At 44.5% G+C, this 16,298-nt stretch overlaps 1 pseudogene across 1 annotated transcript in view; it reads left to right on the forward strand.

The window, feature by feature from the left end:
* The window catches only part of LOC310922245 (dedicator of cytokinesis protein 11-like), a 104,971-nt pseudogene that overhangs the window by 59,549 nt on the left and 29,124 nt on the right, over positions 1-16,298 (forward strand). Inside the window, exons 33-38 of the transcript in view lie at positions 9-142; positions 806-921; positions 4,548-4,685; positions 9,755-9,935; positions 10,605-10,718; positions 12,393-12,608. The product of the transcript in view is annotated as a dedicator of cytokinesis protein 11-like (transcript). The remainder of the gene's footprint in view (positions 1-8; positions 143-805; positions 922-4,547; positions 4,686-9,754; positions 9,936-10,604; positions 10,719-12,392; positions 12,609-16,298) is intronic.

The following is a 16,298-nucleotide window of genomic DNA, read 5'->3' on the forward strand; positions in this document are numbered from 1 at the left end:
CCTTGCAGGGTGCAGGATGCTTGGTTATCCAAGCACATGGTGGCCCAGAGGAAATCCCAGACCATGCCGGCACTCCACAGCAGAGCCAGGGTTCGGCTCCAGCACCTGGGCAGCTTGGAGACCTCCTTCACCCTCAACCACAGTATGTACAGCAGAGCCAGAAGGGCCCAGGGCATGTGTCAGCCTGATGAAAACTGCATGTAGCCATTTTCCACTTGCTGCTGGTTGCTTCAGGTTACTCACATTCTACAGAATTGCAGTGGTCACCAGGCCTCCCCGCAACATTCCTAGATGGGTGAGGGTGGCATTTAAGCCAGCCCCTTAAAAATCACCCCTGGGACTTAGGACTTGTGTGGCTTTCTACTCTTTCCTGTCTTGGCTCAGCTCCTTGGCTGAGTGTGTGTGCAGGTAACGCCTTGGTTTGGGTAGAGAACAGGGCAAGCAGAACAGCACTGCACAGAGACCTGTGCTGGGATCTGCTCTAAGTTTCTCCATGTGAGTGCATTTTGTCCCATTGAAGCACTTTGCCATTTCCCTCTCTGGAGGCAACTTGGACACCTCATGCTCTGTCTGGCTTTAAAGACAGTGATATTAAGGGGCAATACAGATACTGTTTCTCTGGTGTGACATCAGGCTGAGGCAGCTTCTCTGAATGAAGTTGGCAAATTCAGCATCTTGCTATTCTTGCATCGTCTCCCAAACACAATGAAGTGCAAGGGGGGAACCTTTTCTATATCAGCACTTAGGTTTTTTGGGAGCTGGAGTGTTGAACACTGTTTCCTCCTGATTTCCTCTCTGTCCACAGATGCAGGCATCTCAGAAGCAGATATTGTGCACCAGGCATTACTGGAGAGCAATATTGCCACTGAAGTGTGCCTGACGGTCCTGGACACCATCTCTTTTTTCACTCAGAGTTTCAAGATCAGCACTGAAATCAAAAATGTTGTAGAAAAGTGTGCTGTGTTTTTATATGTGTGTGGATTTTGGTGGTCTGTTCTTCTAGAGTGGAAAAATATGGAAGGGTTTACAAAAGCAAATTATTTGCAGCTTGTTTATTTTCCAAAACACTGAGTGTTTCACAGGGTCTCAGAGTAATTATACCCTTATGCAATCTTGTAATTTCTTCAAAACCACAAGGCCAGAGAAAATCACATGGATGTTATACCATGCCTGTAGGTATTACAAAAATAGAATAAGAGGTAATGTATATCGTATAGAAAGGAGGGACTAGAGGAAAAGGAAATCAATGTTCAACATTTTTAGAAAAGTCACTCTTTTGTACCCTAAATTGCCTAGAAGCAAGGCCCAGATTTCTTTGAATCACTGTGCATGAATATCTCTGGGGCTGAGACACTCCAGCTATGGTTACCAGTGCAGACAGGACCAGAATCATGGGTAGAAGTCTTCTCTTCCGTATTGGGATTCATGCTTTTGGTAGTCATTGCCATCTACAAAAACCAAGGCCTTTGTGGTAAAGAGAACTCTAGGATGGCAGCAAAATACTGTTCCAGAAATGCTCTTCCTGAAGTGTAGTCAGAGGAATCCTGCATGTAGCAACATGTCTTGCATAGTGTCGCAAGAACAGCTCTGGATTTCAGAGCAAGCACGATGAATATTTCCTTTTTAGATGAAGAGAAAGGTGTTCATTGAGGCATAGATTTGAGAAATCTCAACTGATCCTTTGTAGTAGATTAAAAAGCATATACGGTGTAGTGGTGTGGAATTGGTTTTTTTAATTTTTGTATAACTTTGTATCCTAGTTTCTATAAATGTTCATCCACCCCCATCCCCCTTCCCAGATACCTGTAGTTAAGTCACATAAAGAGTTCCCCTTTTCCACAGTATGTCCCTTAATGGCCCAGGCCCAGTCCATTGTATGTTATCAATACCCAAGGCCAGTGCTTTTTTCTCTGCACTGGCTCCATTCATTAAGAATCTATTATATCTTATCTGTGAACACACCCAAGGTTCTTGATAGCCCGGGCAGGCCAGATGGCCCAGCCAAAGCTTCACATTTCTTCCCACTCCTTTCATCCCTAAATGGCCAGGTCACACCCCTTCATTTCAATAAGTAATACCCCTGTTCATAAGAGCAGGAGAGACCCAAAATCACTCTCTCTGGCGCTGACTCTCACACACACACTCAAGCCTTGAACACCTGGGCATCCATCCTGAATAAACACCTTCTTTACCATCAAGTGTGAGTCGCTCCTTTCTCCGAAGCAAGCATGCTTCTGCCTGGGATCTGGACCTGCCTAAAACTTCACCATATCACAACAGAGCCCAGCTAGCCGGTGGCCAGCTCTGGGGACCGTGATAATACGGTATATTAGAATATATTCCAAGTAGTATTTTAGAATATATGAGATGGCATTTAGTAGCTCTGTGTCTATTACCCTTTCGCATATATTTAAACACTACAAGTATGAAACCTTTGGCATACTCAGAAGATGAACTAGAAGAACTAGCCTAAACAACAGAATAACAGGGCTAAGGGTGCAGATAAAGAGAAGAACATAGACTCTAAGATGATATGTTCTCTTGAAATTGTGCCAAGGGGCCAAAGCACACATGGGAGAGATAAAGGTGAAGAGGTGAATGAAAGAAGACCATCACCATGGCCCGGAGACCACCACCACTAAGGACTGAACATGCCCAGAAGGGCGTGGAGTAATTACCATACCAAGCGAGGATGGGCGGGATCAGGAAATGAATATGTATGAAGAGGGTCTGTGGAATGTCATGCATATGTAAGACCTCAGGGAATAAGAAAGAGAGCAAGTTCCCTGGTGGGTATGCGTGTCTTTGGTGAAATTATTCCCCATGCATCTCGATGTTGATAAATACATACCGCTCTAACAACTACTATTAGTTGTGGGGTTTTTTTTCCCCGCGACGTTTCATTCATAGCCTCTGCTTCTGTTGCAGAGCCAAAAAGCCAACCTGGTGCAGATGTTAAATTACTCCTTAGAACTTCGGTAACAGCAAAAGAATTTCAATGGTTTAGGATAAAAAGAATGTCCTGGTTTAGGAAAAATTAGGGGAGAACCTCCAAAGGAATCCCCTAATAACAAAACCTCTACCACCCCTCCCCCAGCCTCGGTTTGGGAAGGAATTTCTCGAACAAAGTGGAAAAAACTGATTTATTGACAAATGAAAAAAACACCCCCCCGACACAAGAGAAAAGGAAAAAAAAAGCTCAGGTTACTGTGAGGGGGAGGGCGCAGAGCTTCTTTCGCGGGCTCCGGAGATCCTCGGACTTCTCAGGTCAGGTCAGGTCTGGTGCTGGTCCAAAATCTTCAAGGGGGGGGGGGGGGGGGGGGGGGAAGGGGAAAAGAAAGGGAAAAGAGGGAAAGAAAAAAACGAACAGAGGCAGCAGAAAGAGAAAAAGAGCAAGGAAAGCGGCAAGCCAAGCAGCAAAAAGCCAGCAGCCGAGAGAGAAAGAGAGAGTGCCAGCCGAGCCAACAGCAAAAAGTCCCAGCTCCCCCCCCCCCCGAAAGGGGGGGAGAGGGGATGGGACAGCTGTTAGACATAACAAGGTAGTCCATGATATGGGATAGGAGGCACCGTCAACCCGGGACAAACACTTAAAACTTGCTTGGCTTTCTCAGCTGCCTCTTTTGGAATATCACTGAACCACAAAACAATGTGATTTTCAAACCACAGGATAGACTGGATTCCCTTCCCCTTTAGTGGGCTTTAGCTTCGCTTTTATGGTCACACCACACACGAGTGGGTCCTGTGCTGTAGCAACTGGGCTGATGCTGTTCCACTGCCACAGGAAATGAGCTCAGTATAAAAGTCTGGGTCTTGAACTTACCACAAGGTCTGTGCAAGGTGTCAAAATCTGAGCCAGCCAAAGGATTGTGAGGACTGGCAGTGGGATGGAGGCTGTTGATTTCCTGTCAATATGGGATATCCACATCCTTGTGTCATGCCTAAACTTCTGGCACAGCCCTGTGGGCATGGCAGCAGGCACAGCCCACCTGGTCTGACACCAAACTGTATCAATAACCCCCAAGTAATTCCATTTTACCAAATCTCCACAAGGTGCAAACTGGCAAAACTGCAGGAAACAAGGGAGGTAAAATTACTAACTACAGCTATGAATCTATCCAGTGAAAAAATGGGTCTTTTCTTCTTTTGCTTCCCTCTCTCTCTTTTGGGCTGCAAACAAAACAAATTTCAAGACAAATAAAAAGAAATGGAAAAAACCCCAGTGTGATAGTTCCATTGGTAAGAGCATGTTTTATTAAAAATAGCTATACAAACAGTGAAAGTTTTACAGAATATTGACTTAGGTTTTAGAATTAGTGATGCAAAAGTGATAATATATTTTAGTTTTTTTCTCTGCTACAAAAATAGCCTCTGCTAACAACTGTAACTTTTTTTAGTGAATGTCACATTTTATTGGTTATATTTTTACTGAAGGCCCTGTTGCTTATCTGGCTTAAGAATTAATGTGATTAATTATGCAAAATTATGTCTGTCATTTCCAGCTTCAGGCACGACATTTCTGCAAAGTAAATTCTCCTGTTGCTTTCCAGACCCAGCTTTTAAGCAATGATGGCCACAATCCACTTATGAAGAAGGTTTTTGATATTCATCTGGCTTTTCTCAAAAATGGGCAGTCAGAAGCACCCCTTAAGCACGTGTTTGCCTCTTTGAGAGCTTTCATTAGCAAGGTAGGTAATACATGACAAGGGTTTGGGAGAACTTATAAGTATGGCAGAGAGGCCAGTATGGTTAAACTCCTGTTAAACTGATATTTTGGAGATGCGTTTTAGAAAATAGCTTCACTGATTTAAAAAACAGCCCAGGTTAAGTTCTCTAGTTATTTATTATTTGTTGAGTATCAGGAAGCAAAAGGAGAAATCATGAGGAATTCCCTCACTTGCCTTAGTCACAAAGATTAGTGTCTGTCCGACTAACAGCTGGTGCTGGAATCTTTGCTCCAAATGGCCAATGCTACTCACAGTGCTATTTCATGAATAATGCATGCACTGACAAGCAACTCCTCACCCACTGCCTGGGAGAGATGATAGCTCTTGCTGAACCTTGTTCTATGCTCTCTGAGCCCTGGCAGGTAGTGAGGCTGTTTAATGCCCCGAGCTCAAGCACTGACAAAGCCACAGCTGACCACAAAAGAGCAGTGACTCATGCTATTGGCTGATATTGCCCTTTGTGCTTGTCAAAACCTGCCATTGCTCATGAGGACATTTTCAGGACCCGATGTACACACGAACACCATTCCTCCCAAGCTGCGCAGTTATCATAAATACAAAATTAATTAAAACATCTCAAATCCCTTGAGCGCAATGCTTCAGTAACAAGGAAAATCCATGTGGCAGATTGTAGCCAGGCAGGGCACAGTATCCGAGTGGTAAGCAGTAAAGAGTAGCTTCCAAAGGAGCTTTTGCACTAGCTGCTAAGCAAAATCTGATGAAAAGAAGAAACTGCTAAACTGTTTTGCAAGTTGGAAAAAGTCTGTGCTTTGTACATTTTGCTGTAACCCCACAGCAAAGCTAAAAGTTAGTATAAGTCTAGGGCTGGATTTTGGCTTGTGCTAAGCAAACACATGAGAAACAGAAATGCAGAGGTCTTGCTGACTCCCTATCTGCTCCAGTCAGTGTGGTCTCCTACAAGATGTTTTTCCATGGGGCTTCTTGAAGCCTGCTAGATTGGCAACTGGCAGGGGCAGGAATCACTCAGTTGTTCTGCAGGGTTCAGTGCATGTTTATTGCTCTGCCTTTCTTTTGAGTTTTCTGCTTGCCTGTGAGCTGCTTAGCCTCGAGATCCATCCTGCTGCAGATCTGCACACACCCCACTCCCCCTTGCTAGCTGTTGCGGTGCATTTTGAGTTTTCTAAAGTTCTGTATGGTTTTTGTTATGGAGTTTCTGCAATAGTTCATCCCTACCCCCATCCCCCTTTCTCAAATACCTGTCGTTTACCCCCTCAATAGCCCTGTCCCAGCCCATTGTATTTTCCATTGTATCTTATCTATTGACACACCCTAGTACTTGATGGCTCTGGCAGAGCCAAGTGATTCAGCCAAGGCTTCAGGTATCCCCACAACCCTCTTGCCCCAAAATGGCCATGTCAATGCCCCTTGTACCTAAGCTACTCCCCCTAATTTCCAACAGTGACGCCCCTGTACTTAGGGGCAGGTAAGAGCTAGAACAGCTCACTCACACACACTCGCACACACTAGCACACACTCGCACCCTGGGCTTTGGCCTGAATAAACACCTTCCTTACCACCAAGTGTGAGTCCGCTCCTTCTTCCAGCCAAGATCAGGTCTCAGGTCTGAAATCTGGACCCACAAGAATAACTTGTTTATATGGTATCAGAAGAGCAGGCTGGCTGGGAAACCAGCTTGGAAGAACCATAGCTAGCCAAAAGTTTGTTTGGCCAGAAATATTTGTTCTGTGCCTATAGCAAATAACAGACATTCCTTGCCTTCCTGGCATATTTTTTGTGGGGTTTTTTTGGTTTGGTTTGGTTTTTTTTTAATGTGAAGCCAAACCTGGACACCTGCTCAATTTGATCTCACTGTCAGCCTTCAAAGCCTGGAGCCCTTCAGGGGTTCCATACTTGCTTTCCAAAATACCAATGACAGCAAGGAGGCTTCATGCTTGGCTGCTGCAAGAATGGGCAGTGGGATTGTTTTCTTGGATTTATGCCAGTCTAAATCTATGCTAAATTTCACATCATGGGTCTTTAAAGATACAAATTATTGATTTCAGCTTTCTCACATTTCCCCTATGACAGGGCATATATGGCCTCTGTAAAAGCAAGATATGAGCCCAGGAGATGGTATCTATAAGGAGGAAGTGTTTTCTTTGCCAACTCCATAATCGCACAAGTCCCAAACTTCTTTTTAAGTCCTCTTAAGGGTTCTTCTAAGGCCTAAAGTGGCTGTGGTGGCCAAGGCAGGTGGTCACTGCATTTCATGAAAAGTCAAGGATGAAATATTTTCCTGCAAGTTTGTTTTCAAATACTAGCTCTGCTCTACTTTGTAACTTCAAGAAAAGCAAAAGGGAATTGTACCTTTGTCACAACTAGAATGGAAAATTCCTCATTTTTATTGCCTTCTGTGGCTATAATTACAATGAAAAGAATTCCCCTCTTATTTGTGGTCACAGCAAATGGTTGCTGAAGAGAAAAAACTCCTGAGATGTATTCTGCATCCCAAAATCTGTCTTCTGCATTAAATCCAGTTATTTGATAGGCAAAGACTTAAAAAAAAAAAATATTGCAAGAGAGCAAAGAACAAAAATCTTCTGTAACTGTTTGCATCTTTGGTTTTGGTTGCATGCGTGTGTTCTGGGAATTTGGCAAGAAAGCTGCCTCTGTTTTACTGGCTGGTAAGAACCAACAAAAGCTAGATTGTTCTCGTTTCACACTCTAGGTTTTCTTAAGAACTGAATCTGTTTTTCAGAGCATCACCTACAGATAAATGGATATATAAATACCTATATGCATGCTTAGGAATGGTCTTTAAATTAAAGGTTATAAAGGAAAACATGCATAGAGGAGGGGTGTGCATTAAAGACCATCTCAGACGTGTTCTGCTTGTCCCCATGTCTGTCTTGCCCTCACGTCCCTTTGAGGCCTTTCTGGGAGTTGGCTGCTGGGTTGACCCCTGCTCTGGTCCATTGTATTGGGGCTGGATCAGAAATGGGCTCCTGCAGTGTGCACAGTCATCACCACAGGGGCTGTTTCATGCTCTCCCCAGAATGTGTTCTGGGCCAGCTAGAGAGCCACAGGAGCACCTGATTGGATCTCCAGCAGCCATGGACCTGCTTCTCTGAACCTGGCACCAGGAGCCATTGCATCTGCTTGGGCTTGGTCTCCAGAAAGGGACACAGGTTCCCTGTGAAAAGGGCACAGGTTTTCCTCCAGAGCTGGTGTGGTGTGGAGGGGAGTGCACAGGGTTCCTCCTGCAGCAATTCCCTGGCAAGGGTTTTGTCCCTAGCAGTGGGTTGGAAATGTCTGGAAAGCCTCTGCAGGCAGACAGTGTCCCTGCTGAGAGCAGGTGCCACCATCACTGTGCTGTCTGTGCATGCCCTGTCACACAGCTGTGCCAGCTCTGGGCTAAGCCCAGTGCTGACCACTATCCCGTCTTGCTTTGGGGGAAGGACAGCATTGCAGTAGGCAGCACTTCCTTGGGAACTCCTTTCCCAAATGCACGTGATCTTCATAGCCCTGTGTTATTATGATGTTTGTTTGCCTCTTTCTTTCTTTCCTTCTCCCATATTGATTTTGAAGATAATTTTTTGGCCAAAGGCAGTGAACAAAAAGTATTTTGTGTCCTAATTCTGGTTTCTTGGTGCAATTCCAATATCTTGCTAGCCACAGGTCCTAGATCCCTGTTTTAAGACCCTATCACCAGCATGCCATGGTGGTAGCTGCAGAAGTACCTACAAGTTTTCCTGGAACATATATACTTAATGCAAGGAGTAGAGGGCCACAATAACAGCTTCACCCTCTGACTGACACTATTTACTGTCATCTCCCATGGGCAGAAGGTAGTTGGGCAGATAAAAGTGGCTAATGGACCATGCCCCATGAGGACTATGGGGTCTCAAACAAACTGAACACACCTTTCCTCTGAATAAGTAAAACCATGATTGCCTCTGTTGCCTCTTTGTGCCAGGAAATTCTTTGGGCCTGGTTGCCAGTTGCAGCAGAAGAAGCAGAGCGCTGCTGTGCAATGTCCAAACAGCCTCCACCCCCTCAGGAGGTGTTGGCATCTCCCCTCCCCAGCAGGTCCCTGCGGTGGCTGTGGAAGCAGCTGTGTGCCAGCATAAAGTCCTTCCTTGTTCTGCTTCCCTGTGCTCAGCCTGCTGTGGCCAGGGTGGAAGGAGGCTGAGTGTGGTATCACCTCCCAACCAGCTACCTCTTGTGACTGCAGCCAGATGGACACAGCCTGGCATCCCCAGGAGGCTGCTGCCCACTGGGGCAGGGCTCTGCTGCAGGTGTCCCTTTCCAGGCAGGGCTGAGCTTGCCCTGACAGCTGTGCTCAAGGGTTTGGTGAGAGGACAGACAGGCCACCAGGATGCTGGTGTTCCCCTTCTCCCTGCTGCAGGTCCCTGAGCCCTGCTGTGACTGAGGGAGCTTGCACTGTGGCTTGGCTTGGTCCTGCTGCTCCCTGGGTGGCCCTGTCTGGGGAGGCAGGGCAGGTCACTGAATTTTAGACTCTGAGGGACAAGCCAGTCTCTTGTTTGCATTCCTGAGGGCATGCAGGCACGATTTTAGATAGTTTTGGGGGGTCATGTAGAAGTAGATGTGTGAGCATTGAAGGTCATGTTTCCCAGTGAGGTTGGATTTCTGGTTGGGCTCAGATGGATTTTATGGTGTTCCAGATAGCAACTTGTGGTGGGAATGTTCATGGGACCTCTCCTCTCTGCCCCACTGCTTATGATTATGGCTTTTGTAAGAACGTAATTCTGTCAGTCCAATTTGGTAAGAATTTGCCAATGAACCCAGATGTTATCAGGGAAGGGATTAGATGGACATAAACAATCACATCCCCAAGAAGCGTGAAAGTAAAGTTCACATTGCTCAAGGAAATGTGGTTGAAAATAGGCCCCAAATTCATTCCCACAAATACTTTCAGGCTCAGAATTCTGGCAGTTTTGCTGAGGCTGTCCAGGCTGGAGCTTAGTTTGTTGCCCTGTGCCCCTGCCCATCTGAACCCTATGCCATTTAGTAGTGTATTTTCTAATATTTGCACGTCTCTTGTGAAGTTTCCCTCAGCATTTTTCAAGGGAAGGGTCAATGTGTTCTGCCCTCTGCTATGAGATCCTGAAGTGTTGCACTTCCAAGGTGTCCTCCACAAGGAACAAAGCCTCTGCTCTTCTGTACCTCCTGATGAGAAATAATTTTGAGTTCGCCAAAAGGAAAACATTTCGGAGAACGCATCTTCAGGTCAGTGGCTGGAGAAAAGCTAGAGAGCAGGACACCTCAGATTTAATGAACAGATACAGCAATAGAGCTTGGTGACCTCATACCTGCAGAGGATCCTGCCATTGCCATGTGGACTAAAATCCTCCTGCTTTCCAGGCTTTGCCTAATTCCTATTTCCAGTGACTGGTCCAGGCAGTTATTGATGGCAATTATTTAGGTAAAATAATTGCCATCAAGTACTCCAAGCTGTTGAGTTTTAGAGTGTCAGACACCAGACACATCTCTGTGCTAGAGGCTGGCTGGGATGGAGTGGAAAAGACAGCTGCCCTTGAGGCAGGAGAAGGGATTTCCTTGGAGCTGCTTTTTTGGCATTGGTAGTTTTTGAAGCAAATGTAGATACCTAGGGGGACAGATGAATACCCTCTGGGTTGTAAAGAATCACAGAAGAAGGTAGCTAATGTCCAAACAGGGATTCATATTATAATAGTTGGATTGTTAGTTCTGCAAAGCAGTTTGGTCCTCTGGGGAGTGTCTGTCCTTGGGAGATGTGAGAGCTGAGCCACAACGCCAACCACTGCTTATGTGGTGGAAAAGATGTGGTGTTTTCTTGTGAGCATTTTATTAACTGTGACCTCAATAAAACCCTTTTATTAGGGCTTTTTAAAATAAAGCCTCTACCTTGTCCCACAGATAATAATTGCAGTGAGCCAGTTAATTGCAGATGTGGCCCTCAGTGGTGGGACCAGATTTCAGGACTCCTTGCTCATCATTAACAACTTTGCAAACAGTGACAGGCCTATGAAGGTGAGTTGGAGATGTCACATCCCATCATGTGCTATCAGCCATTTATGCAAGACTGGGGACAGACTCCAGGAAACTGTGTTTAAGGGTTGAGCTAATGACTGGAACTGTGGTTTATAGGCTCATAGTGGGCTGCATTTGCTCAGTAAACAAGTGCTATGCCAGCAGCAATAGGACCAGCTGCTCAGGCAGGTCATGCTCCAAACATGAGGCCTCACTCCAAGGGGAGGGAGCCCAGCAGCTCAGGTTGTGCTTTGCAGTGTTCTGCTTGCAAGGTTGTCCAAAGAGCTTTCCAGGAACTCTCAGCTTTGAGAGAAATGACAAGGGAGGGTCTGGTATTTCTGTTGCCTGAAGGTAATAATTAGCAGGATTTAGTTTTATTCAGCTGAGTGTCAGTAATGTTAAGAAAGAGCTCTTATGTGGAGATTAATGGTTGTATTTCTTTGGAAAATAATTGCCTATCTTTGTGCTAGAATAAGTGGTTTGTACCCAACCTATTGAGCAATTTCAGTGTGCTCCATTTCACACAGAGTAGCTGCCAAGGCAGGATAGGAGAAATGGGAAGTGTTTTTACAGTTCCACAGTTATCCTATGACCTAAAAGTTTAATGGGAACTTCCATTAGGTGTTTGTGATCTAACAAATTTATAGGTAGGATATACCTGGCAAAAACCTCAGTTCTTTTCTGCACACAGATGTTGGTAAGGGTTTCACTGAGCTATACTTTACTTGTAATTTATATGACGAGATGATCATTATATCAGGTTTATGTATTTGTGTAAGTGCAAGAGTTCAAAAGAGATTTCAACACACTGGAGAATGCTGTGCACAGCCACAGCAGCAGTTGGGGAACACGAATCTGAGAAGAGGGAGCGTAAACCAGGCTCATCATGGAGGGGAGAGAGCTGAGGGGGAACCTACCTGCTGCTTTCCACAGCAGGCAGTTTATAGTGACATAGATTCTTTTCAGAGGTGTGGAGTGCAGGACAAGAGGTAGTATATGCAAGTTGCAGCAAGGGCAATTCCAATTTTGCTTAAGAAAAAAATTATTTCCCAAGAACACTGTGCAGCCCTGGGGCAGGGCTTAGAAAGGAGGTGGATTTTCTGTTTTAGGAGATTATAAAACTTGGCTGGACAAGCCTTGCTCTAACTCAGCATTGGCCTTGTTCTGAGCCAGGGATCAGATCAGAGCACATGCTTCTCTACTACATTCCTGTGGTGGGAAGCTCTACAAATGCCTTCAGTGCTTTAGGAATTGAAGAGAGACCACATCAGAGCCTAACAAGCCAGATGTTGAATGAGATGAAAAAATACTGGAGCTATGGTTCGAGGTCTCATCCAGAGACATTTGCACACATGGAGCACTTCTGTGTTGCTCTCACACTAGCTCCTCAGGATGCCAAAGTGGCAACCTCATTGTAGCATGGGAACAGCCAGCCTGGCATCCTGGGCATGACCTGGAGAGATTGGCCCTGTGCATGTCATGACTGAAATGCCTCTGAATACAGATGAAACACTGTACACTGTGTGCAGTGTGAGTTCAGTAAGGAAGAGTTGATAAGCATTATCTACTGTGTTCTCAGTGTTTTCAGATAAGTGGAGTGTTGGCTGAAAGAGTCATTCCTTGGCAAAGCCTGTATTTTCTGTATTAGCTTCTAATTCAATTTTTTTGTGTCAGGCAATGGCTTTTCCTTCTGAAGTCAAAGATTTCACAAAGAGAATCCGCACAGTGCTCATGGCTACTGCTCAAATGAAAGAACATGAAAACAACCCAGAAATGTTGGTAGATCTCCAGTACAGTTTGGCCAAGTCTTATGCAAGTACCCCAGAGCTCCAGAAAACGTGGCTGGACAGCATGGCCAAGATACACATAAAGAACGGAGACTTCTCAGAGATAATTTGTGCAATTAAAAATATGGTGCTGATTTATTAAAAAACTATGGACATTGATCTAATACCAATATCCAACTATGACGGACAAAGACTCTCTAACAGTTTAAAGTTAGAAAGTGTATGTTTATTACGACGCCGGGCAGCGTGTGGGATAGCTCCCAGAAACACACGCGCAATTTACAGATCATCACAGGGCCTTTTATCTACAGAAGTATTGAATACACAAACTACAAATGCATATTCATAGCTCTGATACCTCCCATTCCCCGCTTCGTATGGTAATTAGCCCAAAAAGCCACCAAGCATGCGTAGTTTGTTCTTTGAAATGGGTCGGTGGTCTTTTTAATGGGGTGGGGTCCCAAAATGATGAAGTAAGATTGTCTTCCTCAGCTCTGACTTTTTAACCTTTAGTGTTTGTGACAGCTAAATCCTGTTTTTCCCAGGACTGTTTGATTTATGATTGTATTGTATTCATGGTGTCTATTGATTATTCAGGATGCAGAAGCCCTAGTTTGACAGCTCCTCTGATTGATCGGTTCCTTCCAAGGATTATCAGTTCTTTCAGTCTGGCTTCTGTTAGCAAAAGGGAAGTCCTAGCTACATTATCTCAGCACTATCTATTTTGACTACAGTCTTTAATTCTTCTAAATCTATGCCTCATTTTCCCCACTTCTCCTTTTAAAGTGAGTAAATTCTTTTACTCAAAAGTGTCTTCCTCATCAATCCAATCTGTACAGCTAGTGTCTCTTAAGACCAAGCCATACGCTTTTGATAATGAGGTTAAGGCTGCTATTCGTCGTAGCATCCTCCAATTCCAAACAAGCATCGCAACAGATAAAACTAAACTTATACTAACCAAAATAAGCAACACAACTATAGGGTGGACTAAGGCATTTAGTATACCAGTTGCTGTTGGAGACCACCCAAAAGGCACATCTCACTAATGATGGGATAAATGTTCCTCAAGCCTCTTAAATACTCCTTTGATGATTTCTGTGTTACAGTTTTCTTTCAATCTGGGATGTTCCTATGGGTACAGGCAGTATTTTACAGGAGCCTGATAGGAAAAATTACATCCCTTAATTCTAACAACATTGCAAACACACAAATTGAATTGGGTAATGCAGCATGCTGTCTTTGGACAGACACAACCTTGCCCTGTATACACCAGTGAAGTTTCTTCTTGCAGTACAGGGCTCTAGATTAACAGTTTGCTATTTTCTTTCAATTTCTTGTGCTCACATTCGGTGTTCAGAAGGGTACAATACAGTTCCCTCATGATTTAATCTTTAGGGGACTATTGGCATGTATAGTTAAAACAAAGGCTGTCACTGTACTAGTCACAGGATTATAGGTGAAATACTCCTAACCCTGTTTCTAGCACCCCAGTGAGAGATCTCTAGATGACACCTGGGGATCACAGCCTTTCTATTACAGGTACTCTTTTATTGCACACCCCTCTATTTTGAGTTTAAATGGAGGACATTTCCTTCCCATAACCCTTAGCATCTTATTTAAAGCCTTACGAGAGTAAGCATCATAAGCTTTTCTTTGGCACCTGTTTATCTCAGTCACATTGTACCTATGCAGTATTGCATTGACTCTTGTTATGGTTAAGCTTATTACAGCAATAATTACAACTTTCCACATAGTGTCTATAATAACTATTAGTCCATCTATTTGTGGTTCCGAGTGAGTTTCACGGTGGTCTTTTAGTTCATCGTCGCCTGGTGTGATCTTCCAGATTCCTTTTGGAGCTTTCTTCACTCGGGAGTGATGGATCCAGGCCTTCTGTTCTTTGATCTTGATTGTAGTGAAAGTAGTAAGAAGCATCTGGAATGCTCCTTCTCACTGTGGTTCCAAGAACTTTTCTGCAAAAGACTTAATTTCTAGGTTGTCTTTAATTGAAAATTTTTTGTTTTGAGCTCCAGCGACATATTTCTTAAATTGTCTATTTAGGGCCACCATATACTTGTGGCTCTCTATCTGGGGATATGGTGGCTGGAACTCTACCCCCGGTATTATTTTTGCAACCGTGCTTTGGTTACTTCTCGGGCTGTAGCCGTTCTAGTAGGCAAGGCTTCTGGCCATCCTGAAAAGGTATCAGTTAACACCAATAGGTAACGATATCCCCCCTTCCTGGGCAGCTCTGTAAAATCAATTTGTTATTGTTGCTCAAGTCCACAGCCTTTCCCAATTTGTCCCATTTTAGGCTTTGGTGTATTTTTGGAATTAGTTTGGAGGCAAAGACTACACTGACGGGTTACCTGTATCACTGTACCTAGTAACTTTCTGGCCACAATTCTTTCTTTCAAATAATTATACAAGATGTCTATTCCCCAGTGTGTTTTCCCATGTTCTCTTTACACTAATGGCCATAACAAATAGGATGGTACTACAAGCTTTTTTTCTCTGTCATGGCCCACCCTTCCTGATTATAATTTGCTTTTTCTGCTTTAATAAGTTTCTTACCCTTTATATTATATACTGGCTTACCTTTCAGCACTATCTATTTTGAAGTGCTGCCTCAATTGTCTCATCGGGTACCTCACCTTTAGCTGCGTCTTTTGCCTCTCTGTCCGCCAGCATATTCTTCCAATTAGAGCTCACTTTTTGATGCGATCTGTGCCATCCTCTCAAGTAGCTGCACAGCATCTAGCAGCTTTAGGATTTTTTCCAAATGGCTCCGTGTGCAAGGACTACCTCAAAGGCATACCTTGAGTAAATGTCCAGCCTTCTGTGCAGAGGTGTTGGTGGGCAATGGTCCAGACTCTATTACCTCTCTGCTGATGGTAACTGCATACCCAGCATGCCTCTTTCCACTGACAACGTAGCTGCTTCTGTCAGTAAACCAGGTTTCAGCATTCTCAACCGGAGTGTCCTTCAGATCCAGGTGACTGGAGTAGGTGGTTTCGATGGTCTCCAGGTGGTCGTGGATCACTGGTTCTCCTACACTCTCGCTGAGGAAGGAAGCTGGGTTCACAATGTTAGTTACCACAATCTTAACATCGTCTTGTTCTACCAGTACAGCTTGGTACATTAGGAATCTCTGTGGGGAGATCTAATGTCCTCCTTTTTTTCAAGGACTGCAGACATTGTATGGGGCAGACACTAGCACAGGCATCTTCTGGCCTAGAGTGAATTCTGAGGCACTCTGGCTATCCTTTAGGAGCTGTGTACTCACGTCTGGAAGTCCCAGGGCTGGAGCTGACATGACAGCCTTCTTTAGCTGGTCAAAGGCCTGAATAGCTTTCTTAACCCAGGTAAATGACTGTTTGCCTCATCAGCTGGGCTTTCTTCTGGGATCTGCAAGCCCAAAAAGTTTAGGAGGCTTACCGTCCGGTCCACTCATGTTCTCTGGACCTGGGTAGCTATTAGGAGGTCTTCTGCATACTGGAGCAATTGTTTGCAAGCTGCTCCCCAAATATCTTCCACTTTGAGGTTCTCCTGTGCAAGGACCACTTCAAAGGACTCAAATGAAAAGATTTTCTGGCTGGCTTTATGGAGAGGGAGGCAAAAGAAAGCATCTGCACATCTAAAACAGTAAATGAGTTAAGATATAAGGGTTAGCAACTACTGAATACAAGCCTTCAGTTATCTTGTCAACAGCTAAGTTATGACTTGTCAGGCTTCTTTACTGGCACGATAGGAGTGTTGAAATTAAACTGACACTCCTTCAGTATCTTTAAAA

Source organism: Zosterops lateralis, assembly GCF_965231275.1.
Source record: "Zosterops lateralis genome assembly, chromosome: W".
Lineage (NCBI taxonomy): Eukaryota > Metazoa > Chordata > Aves > Passeriformes > Zosteropidae > Zosterops > Zosterops lateralis.